This window comes from Numenius arquata, chromosome 4, assembly GCF_964106895.1.
Source record: "Numenius arquata chromosome 4, bNumArq3.hap1.1, whole genome shotgun sequence".
Taxonomy (NCBI): Eukaryota; Metazoa; Chordata; class Aves; order Charadriiformes; family Scolopacidae; genus Numenius; species Numenius arquata.
In genome coordinates, this window is record NC_133579.1 from 32,783,873 (window position 1) to 32,803,089 (window position 19,217).

Genomic DNA, 19,217 nt, shown 5'->3' on the forward strand with positions numbered 1-19,217 from the left:
CACGGCCAAGCAGCTTCACATGATTTTACACCAGAACACCATCAATATACAATGAGGTACTTCTCTGCCATTCCAGGTCTTCATGCAGCAGAATTTCTCAGACACTGCAAATGCTCAGCCTTATCACAAGACACAGTGGAAACCACTGTAATACCCCTCCTCCCTGCCTTTCTTTTAAAACAGCTATAGTAGGAGGTCACCCATACCATTAGATAATAAGCATGTGATTAGCATACTCACACAGGATGTGGGAAACCAGGGATTGTTTTAGAAGATACCAAGGGGAAAGATCAGCCTGCCTTGATCACAGGATAACTGTGAGTCACCAATGTGATCTGTCAGGGGAAAATTAAAAAAAAAAAAGAAAAAAACAAGACAACAGACAAACAGACCTACATTATATTATGAGGGGATATTTCCAGTCAAGATAGCGAAGAAATAATGTCATCATACAAGCCACTAGCGTAACCTCAGCTGAATACTAGGTACAATTCTGGTCAGCCATATTTAACAACATGAATTTTTTACTAGAACAGATGCAAGGATGATGAGAGCAATAGGAGCCTGTTATACAAGGATAAGACTAAAAGCCCATGACATGTCAAGCCTAAGTAAAGCAAAGCTAAATGACAGTGTTAGAAGAGGAGAAAAAACATGCTGCCCACGTATAAATCTAAGCTGAAAGTCAGAGTGTTTATAAACGTAAGAAGAGCAGGGCTCTGGAAGAACTGGAGGAGAGTAGAAAACCTAGCTGTGTTCAAGATGGAAAGCAAAAGTCTGACTACTGTATTTCAGAGACTGCATGAATGGCGTGGTTCTTGCCACAGCAGCAGAACAGCCCCAAATGACAGAGGTGACTCCTTTTGCCTGAGGATATTCCAATCATATTTCCAGACAGGAAATTTCCTGGAGGACAGCAGGGCAGGGGGAGAGCGGAGAGGGACTAACTTTTGCTGAACCTGTTCATATACTGACAACTGACTTTAAAAAAAGGTAAAATAATAAACCCCCCCAAAAAATAAAATCACAAAACCAGTGATTCCCTGGAAAGAGAGAGTGAAAATGAAATGTGCTGGCTTTTAGCCAGCTGGGTTTCACAAGGGTGTAGGGTACTGGACAAATAGACTTTATTCCCCCGTCTGAGTTCATTGCTGAATTCCTGCTTATCCATTTTATCCTGTAAGCGATCAGTACAAAGTACAGGAAAACTGTAATTTTGTCTGTACAAAGACACACGTCTGTTGAAGAAAGGGACCAGCACTCCTGCCCAACAGCCTCTACTTTTGAAGCCTCCTCCTTGGAGCGGGTCTGAACCCTTTGGGGAAGAGACGGAGCTGATCTTCATCCCAAGCACGGCACGGTCTAGGCAAGTCAGCCATTCTACAAGGCTGTCAGCACCTGCCCTCAAAGAAAAGGGTTGTGAGACACACACAAAGCACACACACAACCACTCCCAGCTCTGGGAACAGGAGCAGCAGCACAGCACAAAATGCTGGCTTTGGATGGATACTGACTTTAAGGAGCCTTCTGCTTGTTGGATAATAACCTGAGGCATCTAATTCTCAGCATGAGATTGACTAGCTGCTTTATACAAGGCTCTTGAAGTCACTTTAACCCCGATCTCCAAAATAATTTACAAACTGTGTGCTCTTTTCATAATATTCCTCCAAGACTAAATCCCAAAATAGGCCTTAAAATCCCATCCCCTCCTCAAGCACTCTGCAGTAAACACACCACCACAGGATATCAATAATGAATAATATTTCTACAGTCTTGGACACTTTATAATCCACATACACATAACAAGCCCTCCAGCAACAGCCATTTCAAACCTGTGTGCATTGTATCATTGATTCAACCAATAAAGATGCCTCTCATCCCACTCCTTAGCAGAAAATAGATACTGAGCTGCTGATTTGGCTGAATTCCTCGCTTTCCCACCTGAAACACCACCACTACCTAACCTGTTACTCTCAACTCTTAATTCACCTACAGCACTCTCAAACACCAACAGTTCATGGCACTAAAAGTGCAGTCAATACTGCAAGTTATTTTCTGAAGTACCAATTACACTATACCTGAAACAAAAACTGTCATTTAATAGTCAGTTATCAACGGGTGAAAACAATGGGTCTTTTATTTAGTGTAGCATTTTGCTTAAATGAGTTTTTATCACAAAGATAAGGGATCAATCAGTTTGCAAGCAATTAAATTATATTGACAGCTTAGCTGTTTTATAACTATTTTTTACTGGAAATTCAGCTCTTCTAAGTAAGTTGCTATATTTACTTTGAAGAGATGTTGCAGCTGGAGCCTTTCACTTCTGAATACATCGCTCATGGCCCATGTACAGCACCAATCCCTTCTTTATGCCAACATTGCCCAGCTGTGGTCCCTAATGTTTAGTCCATAGTATTTTAAAACCTTACAATAGTTCTGGATGACCAAACTTGCCCTTATTAAGCTAACACTACTGTTTAAATCACTATCTTATTTTGGTACATTCAGTAAGTCTAATGCATTACCACTTATAAATAAGTATCTATGAGTAAATCCATTCCCAGTTTGGTCTCTTGTCAGTGGCCAAAACACAAATATAGTGATGATAAGAAAAAAAATATGTTTTGTCCATTTAGTATCGCAAAGCACGCAAAATTCACTCAGAAAATAACCACCCTGATCAAAAACACAGCTCCACCTCCAAACCACAGGCTTCATAGTATCTGGCAAGGATGTTTAAAAACAAAAGCTAAAAGCACTGCAGACTTCGTATGTTTAAAGTTATGCAAAGTGGAAAGCAATTACCACCACAACTGTTTTTTGGGTTGGGTTTTTTTTGTTTGGTTTGTTGTTTTTTTTAACATAGCCGCATGTAAATATTTCATCAGTGTGGATACATCAAAGTTCACTTATATTCACTCTTAAATTCAATTAGTAATGCACATAAAATTTCCCTTATTTTGCCAACTATATCATATGAATAGCCAGTCCTAAAGCACTTAAAATTACACTATACATCAGTTGTCTGCTAGAATGGAGAAGGTTTGCAGACCCTATCACATGTACTCTCTCAAATGCCACACGGGGAAAAAGTGTAAGCAGATAATAACAGAATCAGACACACAGCAATGCCAGGTTCAGTGGGACTGGGACACGCACAGGTTAATAAAAGAATGGTATCACAACACAACAGAAACAAGGACGCCTAATATTTTTGGTACCGATTAATATTTTGCTCATTTAAAGTCATAACACTCCTGGCAATACCAGCATCTTGCTCCTCACTTGCCTACCCTTTGCACACTGCAGCCTGCCCATGTCCAAACACAATCCAGAATATATAATTTTTCACAAAGGAGATAGTTTGTTGTTGTTTTTTTTTCTATGTTCCCCTCCCCCTACCTGCTGAGCTTGTATTATAAATATGGTATTGCAAGCAGGAGGAAATCATCTCTCCTGGACTGAAACATGCTATGTATGTATCATAGTAATGGTACTCAGCATCCTGCTAGTCTGAACTTACCTCAGTTTCCCTTAACATAATTTTTATTTTCCCTGTTTCATGTCAACTGGTACTATTCTTGTGAGGCTGAAAAGCCACTTGCCTTCTTCAGGCTCTTTGTTACGAATTTCTGTTGGGACAGCAATCACAAGGATCTCTCTGTAGAGGAGCTAGTCATGTTCTTTATGACAGAGGCTGAACTGAAATAATTTAAGTGTGTCTTTTAGTTTCATCTAATGATAGTTTAATTTTCAGGAACTTGAACGATATCAGACCTTATAAAAAATTGGTATTCTATGTAAAATCAGAACATGAGATCATAAATCATTACTGTAAAAATACGATAAGTCTCTCAAGAGTGGCAATTTCAGTTACAATAAAGAATAAAATCTGTTCAATAACTTCAAAGCACAGAGTTAACAAACAAATGCAAATAACAATCATTTCAAACATTTCTGAATTGCAGCAACCTTTAAATAGAAAATACTTAAAATGCTTAAAACAGTAAATGACAGGCAACTTATTCAACTGACATTACAGGAGGAATTTTTATACAAACAGAATGTAATTAGAAGTTGGAATTGAGTCAACATACTTGAAGTCAATGCCTCTCAATCAATAAAATAAATCATCACAAGATGATTCAATACCACAAAACAACATATGCAAAATAACCTTTTTATCTATTTATTATCTATATAAAATTAGTGTGACAAACATGAATGTCTTAAAATCTTGCGTTCATTTGATCTTACTTATTTGGGTGGTCTTTTCTTACACAAGCAAACTCAGTGAAGACAATCGTATTGTTTTGCATCAGGAAGACACTGCAACACCAGCTTTCATATTCGTGTGTGCCAGTATTACTGCTATAATGCACGAGTGATTATGAAATTATTTCATTGCCCTCTTTCCAAAGCCCTGGTTATTTCTCTTAGGTTAAAGTACAGAGTCGGCTGATTGTGAAATACCTTTAATCATTTGGCCATCTTGAAATGTAATATTCTACCATTGTCAAATGTGTATGTTAATCTTTTATTTGCAGTGATTAATTTACTAAATTGGACAAAAGGAAAACATGATTTTATACTTCACAAATAATTAAAGCATAAAACCAGATTCCTAAAATCTAAGAGACAGACATTAGAGATAACAGTAAGAACTTATGTATCTAAAACTTACTACAGAGGTACTGTTTGTCTTTTAGCATCTGACTTTTTCCCCTACATGCATTTTTCAGTCTCAGTTTAGAAATCACCAATATGATTTTGGGGTCCATGTAATATTGAGTTAAAATACACACAATGATTTGCAATCTATTAGGATTTTTTTTCCTAAAGTATTAAAGCCTTGCTGCAATTAAGTGCTATTGGAAGCATTAAAATCACGAGTTAATTACCCATGCCATTCAAAACATATTATGAAAGCTGTATTTCTGATTAATTCACTGCTGACAGGATTGTTACTAGAACATTTCTAAACTGTAAAATGTAACTCTTACATCCAGTTCAGCTACTGGTCCTGGAAAAACATTTTGTTAAACATATTTATAACTTTATTCCCAAGAGGTTTTTCAGATCCTAAATAATAACACAGTGAGTAAAAATGAATACCTAAACCATAATGTATAGTTCTGTACAGTATGAAGCTAAGGACCACTATCATCACATGACAAATTATTTTGATACGTGATGAACTACACAGAGTAATCATTGTTTATCAGTAACAGAAAAAGTTGGAAAATTAAACCAGTCTAAACCAGTAAGTCATGTGGTGCCAATGATAAGATCTGAGAAATACTAAATTCCCCAATAAGTGTTTGTTTGCTTCTTACTATGTGCAAATCAAGCAAGTCCTAGTTTTACTGCGTGTCTTACTGCATTTGAGGGTCAGCGGTGTTTTCCAAAGACCACCTAAAAAATTACGAGTAATAAGAGAATATCAAAATGGTGATTAGAAGAAAAAAAGCCACCACATGACTGGAGAAGTTTTAAATTCATATTAGCAACAACAACAACAAACCCCGAACAACCAACCACCAAAAAAAGAAGCTTTAGCTTTAAATGCATATTAGAATTCAAATAAAGATTTTTCAGATGCCCTCTCACTGATACCTGCATATGTATTTCTTGTTATTACCAAGCTAATGGCAAGATTATCGACATAATTAAATACAAAAGAGAATCTAAGACAAAGCCCACTGGCTACAAGCAAATCACCAATACAATGATCAAACCAATATAATATTAAACTTACTGTCACTTTTGCTGCCACCTTCCTCTCTCACAAATTCCTCACACGCAGGGAACAAGACTCACTCTATCCTGTTCCTAACAGGCTTGTTCCCCCAGGTCACATGAAGTCCCAACTCATTCAGCACCACATTCCCAAGATGCAGGTGCTCCATCCTGTGACCAGCATGCTCTCAGTCACCTACAGATGGACAACAACTAGGCATCCAGAAAAGAAGAGCAGGAAAGGGATTTTGCACAGGTTACCAAGTCTGAGGGATCACTGGGAAAGAAAGCATCATGGTCCAGCCTACTGTCATTGTTTGATAATCTACTCCCATGGTATGTTCAGACATAGATTCATAGATTGGTCCAGGCCGGAAGGGACCTCCAAAGGTCATCTAGTCCAACCTTCCCGCAGTCAGCAGGGACACCCCCAGCTAGACCAGGTTGCCCAGGGCCTCGTTGAGCTTCACCTTGAATATCTCAAGGGAAGGGGCCTCAACCACCTCCCTGGGCAACCTGTTCCAGTGTTCCACCACCCTCATGGTAAAGAACTTTTTCCTAATATCCAATCTAAATCTCCCCTTCTCCAACTTAAAACCATTGCCCCTCGTCCTGTCACTGCAGGCCTTTGTAAACAGACCCTCCCCAGCCTTCCTGTAGGCCCCCCTCAGGTACTGGAAGGCTGCTATGAGGTCACCCCGGAGCCTCCTCTTCTCCAGGCTGAACAACCCCAGCTCCCTCAGTCTGTCCTCATAGGAGAGGTGCTCCAACCCCCTGATCTTTTTAGTCTCCCTCCTCTGGACCCGCTCCATCAGGTCCATGTCCTTTCTATATTGAGTGCTCCAGACCCGCACACAGTACTCCAGGTGAGGTCTCACCAGAGCAAAGTGGCAGAATCACCTCTCTGGATCTGCTGGCAACACTTCTTTTGATGCAGCCCAGGATGTGATTGGCCTTCCGGGCTGCGAGTGCACATTGCCTGCTCATGTCCAGCTTCTCGTCCATCAGCACCCCCAAGTCCCTTTCCTCAGGGCTGCTTTCTAATACCTCATCCCCCAGTCTGTATTTATACTGAGGATTGTTTCAGCCCAGGTGCAGAACCCTGCACTTGCTTTTGTTGAACCTCATGACGTTCATCTGGGCCCACCTCTCCAGCCTGTCCAGGTCCCTCTGGATGACATCCCATCCCTCCGGTGTATCGACAACACCACACAGCTTGGTGTCATCTGCAAACTTGCTGATGGTGCTCTCAATCCCTCTATGTCGTTGATAAAAATGTTAAACAGTACCAGTCCCAGCATGGACCCTTCAGGGACACCACTTGTCACTGCTCTCCATCTGGACTTAAAGCCATTGAGTACCACCCTCTGGGTGCGACCATCCAGCCAATTCCATATGCCCACCTGGATGTCATTTTTGGGCATATGAAGAAGGTGGTGACTGGGAATCAACAGCATGGATTTACCAAGGTTAAACAAGGCCTGATCAATGTGATTGTCCTCTGTCGTAAACTCATGGGATTTGCAGATGAGAGATCAGTGGTGTCACCTACCTTGATTTTAACAAGACTTTCAACACTGTCTCCCACAGTATCCTTGCACCTAACCTGATGTAAGTTACAGTCTAGATAGGTAGACCAGTAGATGATAAAAACCCGTCTCTATCATCAGGCTTGAAGAGTAGCTGTTAATGGTTCCCAATCTACCCATAATCTGGTTACAAGTAGATAGGTTAGGGGCACTATCCTGTTTAGTATCTTTAACAGTAACCCAGCAGAACGTACAAAACATACCCTCAGCAAGTCTGCAGGCGACACCAGATGTAGGGGTGTAGCTGATGTACCGGAAGGCAGGATTGCCATTCATAGAATCACAGAATGGTTTGGGTTGGAAGGGACCTTAAAGATCATCCAGTTCCAACTCCCCTGCCATGGGCAGGGACTGACTTAGGCTTGAGGAATGAGCCAACAGAAACCTTACAAGAGCACAGCCTGAGGATTAAGTTAGTAGCAAGCAGGTCTGCTGAAAAGGACCTGCGGGTTCTGGAGGACAGTAGGTGAGACACAAATCAGCAGCCCACCTGGCAGCGATGGGAGCTAACAATATTCTGGGATCCAGCAACAGAAGCACAGTCAGTGGACTGAGGGAAGCAATTGTTCTACTTCATGTACCACCCATTACTTAGGTATCTGGACTACTGGCTCTACTTTTGGATCCCCAGTATGAAGCATCAGTCAACCGGAGCAAGTTCAGTGAAAGGCCACAAAGACAGTTGGTGGCTGGAGCACGTGCCCTGTGAGGAGAGGCTGAAGACACTGGGATATTTCTGCCTGAAGAGGTTTTGGAGCATCTAATAGTGGCTTTACAATATTTAAGATTAGATTACCGAAAAGGTGGAGCCAGGCTTTTTACCATGGTGCATGGTGGGGGGAGAATGATGTCAACCGAAACCTTTAGATATAAGGGGGAAAAAATACACTATGAGCATAATCAAGCATTGGAACAGATGCCCCAAAATATAGCAGAATATCTGTCCTTGCAGCTTTCCAAGATCCAACCAAACAAAGCCCTACGTAACCTGGTCTGATTTGGTACATGACCCCACTTCAGGCAGAAGGATGGATTGGAGACCTCTCGAAGCCTCTTCTAAGCTGAATGAGTCTACAAATCTGCTGGAATTGTGTACGTATGTTAATCAGAGCATGCACATTTAGGCGCAATGCAACCAGGAAGACAGGAGAAACTTCTGGCATACTCAAAACATGTTGTACAAGTGATCTATGTATGTGCAGTAAATTGAATGCCTTCATTATTCTCCAAATTGTATGCACTTACGCAGATCAAAAGAACTGCGTATGCATGTATTTAGTCATGTGCCTGATGAGGGCCCCACAGAACATGTCCTTCAAAAGCCTCTACAACGCTCCTTAACTCACTGAGCCAGGAAGACTGAACAACCTCAACCACAATTAATCCTAATTCACTTAGTAGCACAGCCGCTATGGGAGAGAAGCCACCAAAACCAAAAGCTAATTATAAACACGAAGAGACTACAGGCACAACATAAACTTCATGGCTGATAGAACAGTCCCTAACGGTAGAATATAAACCGCAGTTAAGAATTCCAAGTATGATGCTACTCAGCATTGTACCAGATAACTGCATTCAGCCACAGAGCACACTTTTGTTGCTGCTATATGCTGTTTGTGGTAGGTATATTTTACCCTTTTCACTAAGGCCTAGTAGTTGGACAAAATATTACTCACAGAGATGAAATGTACAAACCGTTTGCAATAAAAGGCCAATTAGAAGTAATGAGAGGTATTTTGCAACATTTCCTCACACTTTCCAGGGGCACATAGAATTATGACTTGTAGCTACAACTCTAGCCTTGAGTTGGAACCAAATTTCTTCAAATACTGTTTTCATTGATAAAGAAGGCTGTGGCATTCAGGGGTTAGAATTAAGAAAACAATAAAAATGAAAAAAAACCAAAACCCAATAACCACACCACATAAAAAGCTTTTTACCACAAGAGGAGGAGAATAGAACATTTAGCAATCCACTATACAAGTCAGCCAAAATTTCAGATGAACATTTTCAACACCAACAATCCTGCATTTGGTTGAAGAGCACCTACTAAAATTGCCATTAAAACAACAACAATTTTTCCCTGGGATCCTATTACAGATTCTTTCCCATTTGACAAGAGTATCTTTCTGAAAAACAAAACCAAAGCCAAATTATTGCCTACCCTCCAGGTAAACAGTGCTGAGTCAGACTGTGCTGATGAAAGCTACGCAGAAGCTTATAGTTCTCTCTTTTCCACAAACAAGTCAGGGCAAAGTAATAGTACAGATAAAAGATTGCGAAAAACCAAGCCAGAGAGTTTCTATTTGTAGAAGCTATACACTTCGTTTAGTAAGATATCCCTCAATATAGTAACTTCCACCATTTGGGGAAAGAGTCGAGGTGTAAAACGCCCAACAAGAGCCAAGGTAAAAGATAATTGCAATTGTTTTCCTCTAAGTCAGTCCCAATTACTTGAGCACATATATTAAGGTAAAAAAAAAAAAAATAACCCCCACAAAAAAAAAACCAAAACACAAAAAAAACCCATTAATAAAACATCACTACTTTATCTTCTTCCTACTTTCACAAAAACAAAGGGAGAGTTGACACCAAGGCTGACTTAAGAAATATTAATAGGTTCTGCCCATCTTTGCTATCACCTATTTTGCTGATAGATGAAGCACTCCAGGCAACCATTTCCACAACAGGGCACCATTGTCTTTGGTCAGCCTTTCACGCTTTGTGGTTTTTTCCTTTTAACTGCGCAATCTAGAGATGAAAATGCCTAGAATTAACTTGCTGAGTACTTTTCAGTGACCATTTCACTAAAAAGCCAAACTAAAATGGGATCACTGTGTAACCTGACAGTGTATTTTAGTATTTTGGGGATTCTGGTTTTTGCTCCTGTTTTAGCTCTCTAGAATGATGTGAGCTGTCAAAACACAACGAATGCAACACAATAAAGGGCAGAAAGTTTCATATTATAAGGATTGTATCACTCTTTATGGATAAAGCTTCGAGGAACACATCACTCTCCAAAGTTACTGCTTTATTTTGTTTCATCAGTATTTTACATGATACCACAGATCTGCTGAAAACATCGGCCAATTATTTTCCTTGATCTGGCTTCAGTCTTTGCTGCCATAGTTTTCACTGTAACAGGTCCTTTCCAGACACAAAGTAGTGGAGCTGTCCTTCACACAGAAAGACAGTGGATGCACAAACCCATCCTAATTGCTTCTGTACCTTCTTAACACTCAAACGGACAAGTATATGATTTTATTTTAATCCCTGCAAGCTCTGCCTATGCTAGCTTTTAAGATGATGTTCCAACACTACTCTTCATCCAGAGAATTAACAAGATTTGACAACAGAGTTTAACTAAGGACTGATTTTTTTTTTAGAATCAGAAGAGAAGAGGGATGCTGACATCTGGGAAATAACAATGATGGAGAAAGATAAGTGAAAAGCATTACAATACATTACACAACACCATAAAGCAATGTTTTGCTATTAACCATGACATATTGTGCACTTAATTGTGATCCCAGAAGCTGATGAGTCTCTTCTGAGATGAGCTGAGAATCTAGGTTACTCAAGGAATTTGTCATGGACTCCAGGAACACTTCCTGGGAGTGGGTACTATGGGAAGTCAGTAGAAGTTCTAAATACATATTAAATGTATTAGTCAGAAGAAAATGGCTGTGAGCCAGGGATATGTTGATGACACTCAGGTTTACACAGAGATTTTAAGGCCATAGGACAGTATCAACTGTCACTGGGATCTGCAGACTTGCTGCATTACAAAAAAATATTCTAGGCTGTACCTTCATCAAGGCAATAACCCAGCCTATACAAAGGCTGAGGAATGAGTGAGATTTGGTCAGTTGCAGCAGACAAGGTAGAGGTGATAGTTAGGTTGGTGAGGAAGCAAATTTGAGGAGACAGCAAAGACCATCTCTACCACTGAATGCACTCAACCTGCATCACCAATCTGAAGTCACTCTACCTTACTTCAGTACATCTATCTGAAATCTATCAAGGAAAACTATGAATGTTGACGCTAAGCAGAAGGTACAGGAAAACCCTCCTTAGGCCTCTGAGGCTATCGTCACATTGGAAACTACGATTTTACTGTGACATTTTTACCAGTGAAACACCTTATGTCCCAAGACAAACTTACTCCAAGTTGGCTTCTTACCACCATATCACACTTTGGCAATACCATGCCCAGACAGGGTTGACAGTAGATCCCTAGACACAACAGAAGAAGGAGCTATACCCTGTCCTCTGAAAGGTCCGTGGATACCCAGAATATGCTATTGCCTTCTAATCTGCAAACTATCGTGGCCCAATTTATAACCAGGGAAAAAAAAAAAAAGATGGCAGGACACTGACAACTACAGAACACTTATACTTCAAGGCTTTTTGAATCTGTGGAGAACGCATACATTACTATTGAGATGGTAGGCTGCTGTTGCACTATACAAGTCCTCAATCAAACCTAATCCATCACAAATAACCATCAGGTTTTATCGTTTTGCATGTGTATTCACAAGACCACAATCAAGAGAACTAACTCAAAAATGCAGCCAGGTGTGATGAACATATCAGTATCTTTGATTACTATGCTCCTTCTCCTGAATTCTTGAAAAATCTCTTCCAGGAAGTCAAGGATTAAAAGCAAACATTAAGAGCAGATCCAAGGGTTGTAAACGGTACATAAACTTTCTCCAGAACAGCTTTATGTGTGTCTGTCAGTACGCTGCCAAGCCTCTTTTTTCAAGTGTCTGAATTCCAAAGATAGCTATAACTTGTCCAACTGCATTGTTTTACCTAAATTTTGTGATTTCTAAATAAGTAGTAGGCTAAGAACAAACCTATTTTCACTTGTGATCCAGAGACTTCAACTCTTCAGCAGAAGCCAAAGATAAAGCACCAGGTAAACATATAAAAACTACACTACATACCTGAATTAATTTAAGGAATGGTGTGTATTAAAAAAAAAAAAAAAAAACTAACTACCAGATATCTGAAAAGATTGATCAATTCAGAGGTTTTATTACTTTGCTTGTTCCTGCCCTTTGAAAGGCCTCATAAAAGCTTCAGGGGAAAAAAAAAAAGCACATAGTGAAGCAAAGATTTAGAAAACTAACGTCCCTACTGAGTTATTTCAAAATCACTTCAGGACAGAAGAAAAAAAACTGGCTGGAAATTTCCATGTTATTTCTTGTTTTTCTCTCACTTGCCCTTTGCGTGGGTTTTCCTGGGCTATGTCCAAGATTTACAGCTATTCCAAGCAACAGAGCTGGGACTTCACAGTTACTGCGACTGATGCAAGAAGCCTCATAGGAACGATCTCACTTTATATTAACCAAACAGTTCTCCCATTATTTTTAACTGAGCATTTTAAGAAGCACAAAGCTTTTTTCCAAATATGAGAAACCCGGAACATTAAAATCCAAATACTGTTTTCAGGAAGTGTTTAAGTATCTGCTATTTAGAAACTCTTTAACCACGAAACATTGTTCATAATAGATTCTGAATCCTTTAAAGAAAATATAGGAAGTTGCATGTCAGTCTCTATGGAAAAGTTAAACCCAGAATCATCAACCTTTTATGGAAGGGTCAGTCTCTACAAACCTCTCAACTAAGAAGATGACATGTAAAAAATGAGATGAGTGATTGATATCTCCTGGACATCAAGAAAATTTCTTTAAAAAAAAAAACCAACCACAAAAGTCAAATGCTGAAAACAGCTGGCAAAGCAAGAAAACGTAAGTACAATTTGCTCTTAAGAAAAGTTAGTGAAATTGCTAATCATTTAAATAATTAACATCAAAAGTATTTACTACTATACCCAAAAGCCCATGTGACGCAAAGATTCAACCAGGACTACATTTGATATTTGCATGATGATTAGATAGTAGGAGACAGAAATTTCTTCACATGCTACTAGAGTATGAAAATAACCAGAGAAACACATACAGAAAATCCATAGTGATTAAGTGAGATGATTAAGTAAAGAAAATCTAAAACTGAGCGTGACATAGCCTTTATTTAATGTCACTGAATATGCAAGATTAGACACTATCATTGTCTCTCTAGGGAAGAGCCGCCAATGAAGTTTCATGCAACTCTTTCCAACCACAGCTAATTCTACAGTGCTAAGCATAACTAAGAACATTTTGTCTAAATTCTCAGGTGGGCGAAACCCCTAGAGGACTAGATTTCGATTGTGTTATTTCCATTTAAGACCTAGTCAGCGTTACCATATTGTGCTCTGTTAGCTCGATGCAGCATTCACATGTTGTCTCACTGGGGTGAGAACAATCTGCCTGCACAACAATTAGTACAGCGAGACCCAGAACTATGACTGATGGCTACAGTAATATAGCTCTAATGTAATCTCCACTGAAGTCAGCCACTGCCTTTGGCAACTGGACCGGTCTCTCAGAGACCTGCTTGTTCATTTTAGACCGATTACCTCATTAGGTCCAAAGTAAGCAGTTTGTGCAGAAAGCTGGGTGCCCCAGAAAATGGATATTAACAGCAGTAATATGCAAAAGTACTGGAGCTTAGTGTTATCTGTTCAAAACTCCAGTTGTACAAGTTATTTGAACAGCTGAGCTCTAAAGCATGTATCCTTTTTCTGATTCTTCTTCCATTGGTAGCTAACTTTTTTTTTTAATACATATAAATTCAAGCTGCTTCAGAAATGCCAGTGTCCTGCTGATTTTTTCTTGGAAGCATGTAACAATTCTGGAAAATTGTAATGGCTTTTTCTTTTTCCATCTGCAACAGAGCATTTTAAAGAAACCCCCAAAACACCTGTTTTATAAAAGACTATCAACTGGCTCTATTCAAAACTGCATCTAAAAGTTCCTGACCTACTGCTGTTCATCACTGGTGCCATTTATTTAAGCAAGAGACTCACCACAGAAAACACGGATCACAGCTTCAACGTGACATCTTGCCCAAGAGAGAAATTATTCAGGTAATTAAACGCCACAGGACTGGGCACCTCACCAGTGATCCAGAAGACTGCGCTATCCTTTAATCCATGACAAGAGTTTACACTTTAAACCGGCATGCAAGAGCAGTCCTACACTGCAAACTTTCCAGCCTTCTCCCACAGTAAACACTGGTTGTGCTTTCAGTGTTTTAGCCAAGGAATATTAGATTTCATCCACATTAGTCCATATGTTGTGTTGACTGTCAAAAATCGTTATGTTCTCATGTAAGTTAAATCAATTTAGTTCTGCTAAGTAGAAATTTGAACTAAACTGCCCAGGTTCTAATATATGAGCACTCAGCTATTTTCACAGCCCATCCTTTTGGCAGGTAAGAAGTTGACAGAAAACGGGTAGCATACCATTTTGTACGCAACAACTTTTGCTACTTGTGCTGCAAGTATGAGACATGGATTTCAGTTTAATTTGCCTTCTCTTAACAGTTTACAATGAAAGTGTTTCTTTAGTCATAACAATCATGTAGCAGAGCAATTAGAGCCTAAACTATAATGATATGTTCTATTTGATGGGATAAATAACTGGCTGGAATAAAGTGGCTATTTCAACCATATGGGTAATTTATATCGAGTACTGAATAAAACCATCACAAAAAGAGCAAATAGGAAGTTTGTGCATAAGCAGTGGTACTGAGACTCAAGCATCTATTTTCCAAATTCCGTGTTTCTCCAGGCAACACCGAAAGAGAACACCGGCATTCCCCTAGGATAGGTTGCTCTCTTGCCTAATCCTACCATTACCATTCCACGTACCTTCATTTGTAATCCAGCACACCACTGACACTCATCTTCTCAAACTCTCAGAACTGGAAAGAGCTGGAAGCGTGTCCCAAATATGGTACCTATTCACAAGGTGACCAATGTCAAGACTTAGTTGTTGCCATGCCTTGAAAACAGATATAATCCTTCTGTGCACGTGCAGGATATTTTGAGTCCATGATTTTGATAATTCTGGCAAGCTTGTCTTTAAAAAGGATGTAAGGCCTTAGCTGACTAGAAATCTCTCATATGGGAGCTGACTTTATGAGGAATAAAGCCCAATGCATGAGCAATTTTGTCATGAAAATTTTCATGAATGCACAAAATAAACATAGTTTAATATTTTCAGTTGCTTAAAGTAATGTGCTCCAATTTCATAAAGTAGAGGGTCTGCAGTGGGACAAAATTTGTCACTACAATAATGACTAACATTCACTACCTCATCCATAGTAATTATCACTACAGAACAGGGGCTTTGAAAGTTTGTGTACACTTTTTAGTTGTACAGCATGGTATAAATCCTCAATTACTGTTCTTAATTCTCTACTTATTATAAATCCGGTGAAGCCGACAAAACGTTACATTTTATTCATTACTTCCTCCCAGTTTAGCGAAAATGAATTTGAATCCCTTTCATCAGGATACATTCAAAGAGCATAACACTTTTTTTTTTCTCATTATAAATATCAAGCTTTATTTTAGATGGATTGTCTCAGAGCCTAATATGTGAATATCGCTTGGAAAATTATATCCATTAATATACTTACATGCATGGGCCTTTGCAAACTAGAAATTGCCCTTTGACCATCCTATTGGTGATCAATAACATCTGTAAAACACTCCATCTGGTTACCTATTTCCTCAGATACCTTTCTATTATCTTACTAAAAGTCTACATGGCTTCAAAAGCTACTATATAAGATCAAAGGGGAAAAAAAACAAAACAAAACAAAACAACAAACTTTGTATCTGTCAAGCACAAAGGCAACACTTCTCTCCAAGGGAATCCTTCAGCCACAGCTGCCTGGAGAGCATGCCCTGGGGAAGCATCACTGCAAGCTTTCCCTAGCATGGTCCTATCCGGGCACCTAACTCTTGGCTGCTGCCAATAGAAACTTCGGTATATGCCGGTACGGCATTTTTAATGTTCTCAGGGGTGCTCTTTAGAATAATTCAGAATGCATACAGGCAGAGCTCATGTAAAATGCAAAAAGCGTAATAATCCATGATGCTTGAGAGCTTTGACAGACTCATACCAGTTATCACTCACTGCTCTAAGGCCATTTAAAGACTTTAGAGAACTGTTTCCTACTCAACTACCAACAGTAATGAAATCATTAACATAAACCAAGAGTGTCTCTTACTCTGTTATTATTTACCTTGACTGACAGGGAGCGCTTCATCATCCTTCCAGCCAGGTATTTCAAGCCTTTATACACAATCGCCCCACAGTCTACAGGTTAACTTGTTTGTGCCTGTGAACTAGCAGTACCCCACAGACAGAAAGTCCCACTTACTAATCTCAGCTTTTAAAGAATAATTAGCCGATATAACAGAAATAAAGCAGTGTAAATTACATGCTGTCACTCTTGATCACCTGAGACTCAATTCTGGTCACCACTAAAAAGGGGGAAAACTTCAGTTTCTCCACAAGAAAGCCTTTATTTTCACAGTTTCTTCGTATCTTTTTTTTGTTTTTAAATCAACATTCCTCCAAACGTAGCATCCAATATCCTGAAGGACAAACGCGATGCCCACAGGAAACCTTAGCGCGACTGACCTACCTAAAATTACAAAAATACATGTTTGCATCCTTCCCAAGACAAGCCCCGCAGCGACAAAACCCACGAGCAGAGGGAGAAACCCTGACCACCGCAGCCCACCGCGCACCCAGGCTTATTTTAAACGCCGCCAAACCCTCCACCAGCAACCGCACCGCTGAGGACGCGCACCGAAAGGGACGGCGGCCCCGAGCCAAGCCGGTAAGAGAGGGAAGGAGGAGGAGGAAGAGGAGGAGGTGGTGGCGGCGGCGGCGGCGGGGACCCGCGGGAGGCGCTGACAGGAGCCGGGGGCGGGAAGGGCCACCGCGGCACCTGGGCCGCAACCCTGTCCCCGCCGCCCGGCGCACTTCAGGCTTTCCTCACGGGACACTTTCCTCACAGGAACTTCACGGGGAATCACGCCCGGCAAGGGCCGGTGAGTGCCCGGGGAGGCACGGAGCGGGGCGGGGGGGAAGCAGCCGGTGGGATGGCGGCGGGGGCAGCACCTGCCCCGCTCCTCCGCTGCCCGCCAGCGCCTGTGGCGAGGCTTTGCCCTCCCTGAGGTAAAAAACAAACAAACAAACAAAAAAACCCAACACCGAATAAAAAGGAGAAGTTGGCCGTTTCTGTTTAAAAGTCCGGGCACGGCCACGATGTGAAACCGGAAGCCCACGGTACCGAGTTTGGGCCTCCCGCTGCCGGCCGGGCCGCCACAGGCTGTGCCCCCCTGGTCCGCCGTCCTCCCGCCCCCCGCCCGGTTGTGTAACGCCCCGGTCCCGGCCCCGGCGGCTGCCCCCTCGGCGGGCGGCTCAGCCCCGAGCGCCGCTCGCCCTGGCGGCGGGGTACCCGTCCCGGAGGCGGAATCATAGGGAGGAGGGAGCCCGGGGGCCACCTTACCGCTGCCCGTCTGTTGCCGGCGCCACCTGCTCCAGGTGTGTCCCGACGAGCCCCCCACCGCCGCCCCGCCGAGGGGGAGGCGCAGGCGGCAAGGAGGAAGAGAAGCGAGTCGAAACGCTACCCCCCCTGCCCCCCCCGCCCCGGGTGAACCGCTGGCTTTACCGCCTCCTTCCCCGGAGCACAACAACAACCACCACGGCGGAGCCCGGCGTGCGGGGCGGGCACGGCCCCAGAGGCGCCGGCAGGGACGGGGACTGGAGGGAGGGGGGCCCGCTCGCCCCCCGGGCTGCCCAGCTGCCCTCTCTAAACGGCTCCCCTCTGCGAAGCCACCCAGAGAGAAAGAAAATACACCCACCCCCCCCCGCCATAAAATAATAATAAAAAGAAAGGAATAAATCAGAACGCACCCAGCGTGTCCTCCTGGGCTGCGGCGCTCCGGCGGCTGCATGCAGCGGGGGCAGCCGAGGTGCGAGCGGGCAGCACTCCCCCCCCGTCCCCGCCACCCACCGGGAGAGGCAGGGTTGGAGCTAGGGGGAAGAAACCTCGGGATCGCGCCTGGCTCCCTCCCGCCGCCGAGCGCGGAGCTCCCCCCACTCCGTGTTGGCGCGTTGCCGTTTGTTGGCTTGCTTTTTCCTGCACGCACACACACACACACCACCACCACCCCCCGCTTCCCTTGAAAGCGCGGCGGCGGCGGGCCCGGTACCTGGGCGGGAGGTGCGTCCGGCAGCCGCTCACCGCCGGCCGGCTGCCGCGCCGCCCGCCACCAGAAACAAGCAACGGGCGAGGACACCCGCTGTGCCCCGCCGGCGGAGGCGGGCGGGATAGGGACCCCCCCCCGGGGGATGGGGGGAAAGGAGGGAGAGGAGCCCGTTGGCCTGAGCGGAGTGGGCAGCGCTCTACTACCGGGTAAAGGGTGGGAGGGGGACGAGTGGGCTTGGACCACCAGGAGCTGGAGGGGCAAGTGGTGGTAACCTGCCGGGCTGCTCGCTGCCCTCTGGGGCTCGACAGCCGTGGGCCGGTAACTCGTCCACATAACTTGACCTAGTGGGATTTTAATAAATCTGGTTCCTGGGGAAGCGGGGGGAGGGGGCATGATAAAAAAAATAAACGCTAACTGCAATTGTAGACTCAAAGTCATGGACCCACAGCAGATGCCTAGGTAACTCGGCTTTGCCTGGTCTGAGCCCGAGTTACCGGTGAAACAGGGCATAACTCTGTGTTTCACTGGGAGCCACACGCTATGGGATGGGCTTCCTGTAGCCCCGCGACTCGGTGCCACCTTGGCGTGAGGCGTGGGCAAAGTTCGCCACCTTCTTGGGCAGAAGTTTCACAGCTGAGTCCCCCAGCTGGGGGTGTGTGGGGTTTGAGGGAAAAGAAACTGCCTTTTGAATTTCATCTGGCTTTTTGGGGGGGCAGTTCACTTTTATGAATACTTTGGGCAAGTAATGTTTCTTTCCA

The 19,217-nt window shown here is 42.7% G+C and overlaps 1 protein-coding gene across 2 annotated transcripts in view; it reads right to left on the reverse strand.

Annotated features, from left to right (window-relative positions):
* Positions 1-18,412, reverse strand: part of MBP (myelin basic protein) — a 123,992-nt gene extending 105,580 nt beyond the window's left edge. The window contains exon 1 of one of the 2 annotated variants that reach the window (XM_074146422.1): positions 18,164-18,412. The gene's annotated coding sequence lies outside the window, so the exon portion shown is untranslated. Of the gene's footprint in view, positions 1-17,756; positions 17,932-18,163 lie in introns of those variants that run through there. The other variant, XM_074146423.1, reaches the window with a different exon arrangement.
* Between the last annotated feature and the right edge of the window lie 805 nt (positions 18,413-19,217).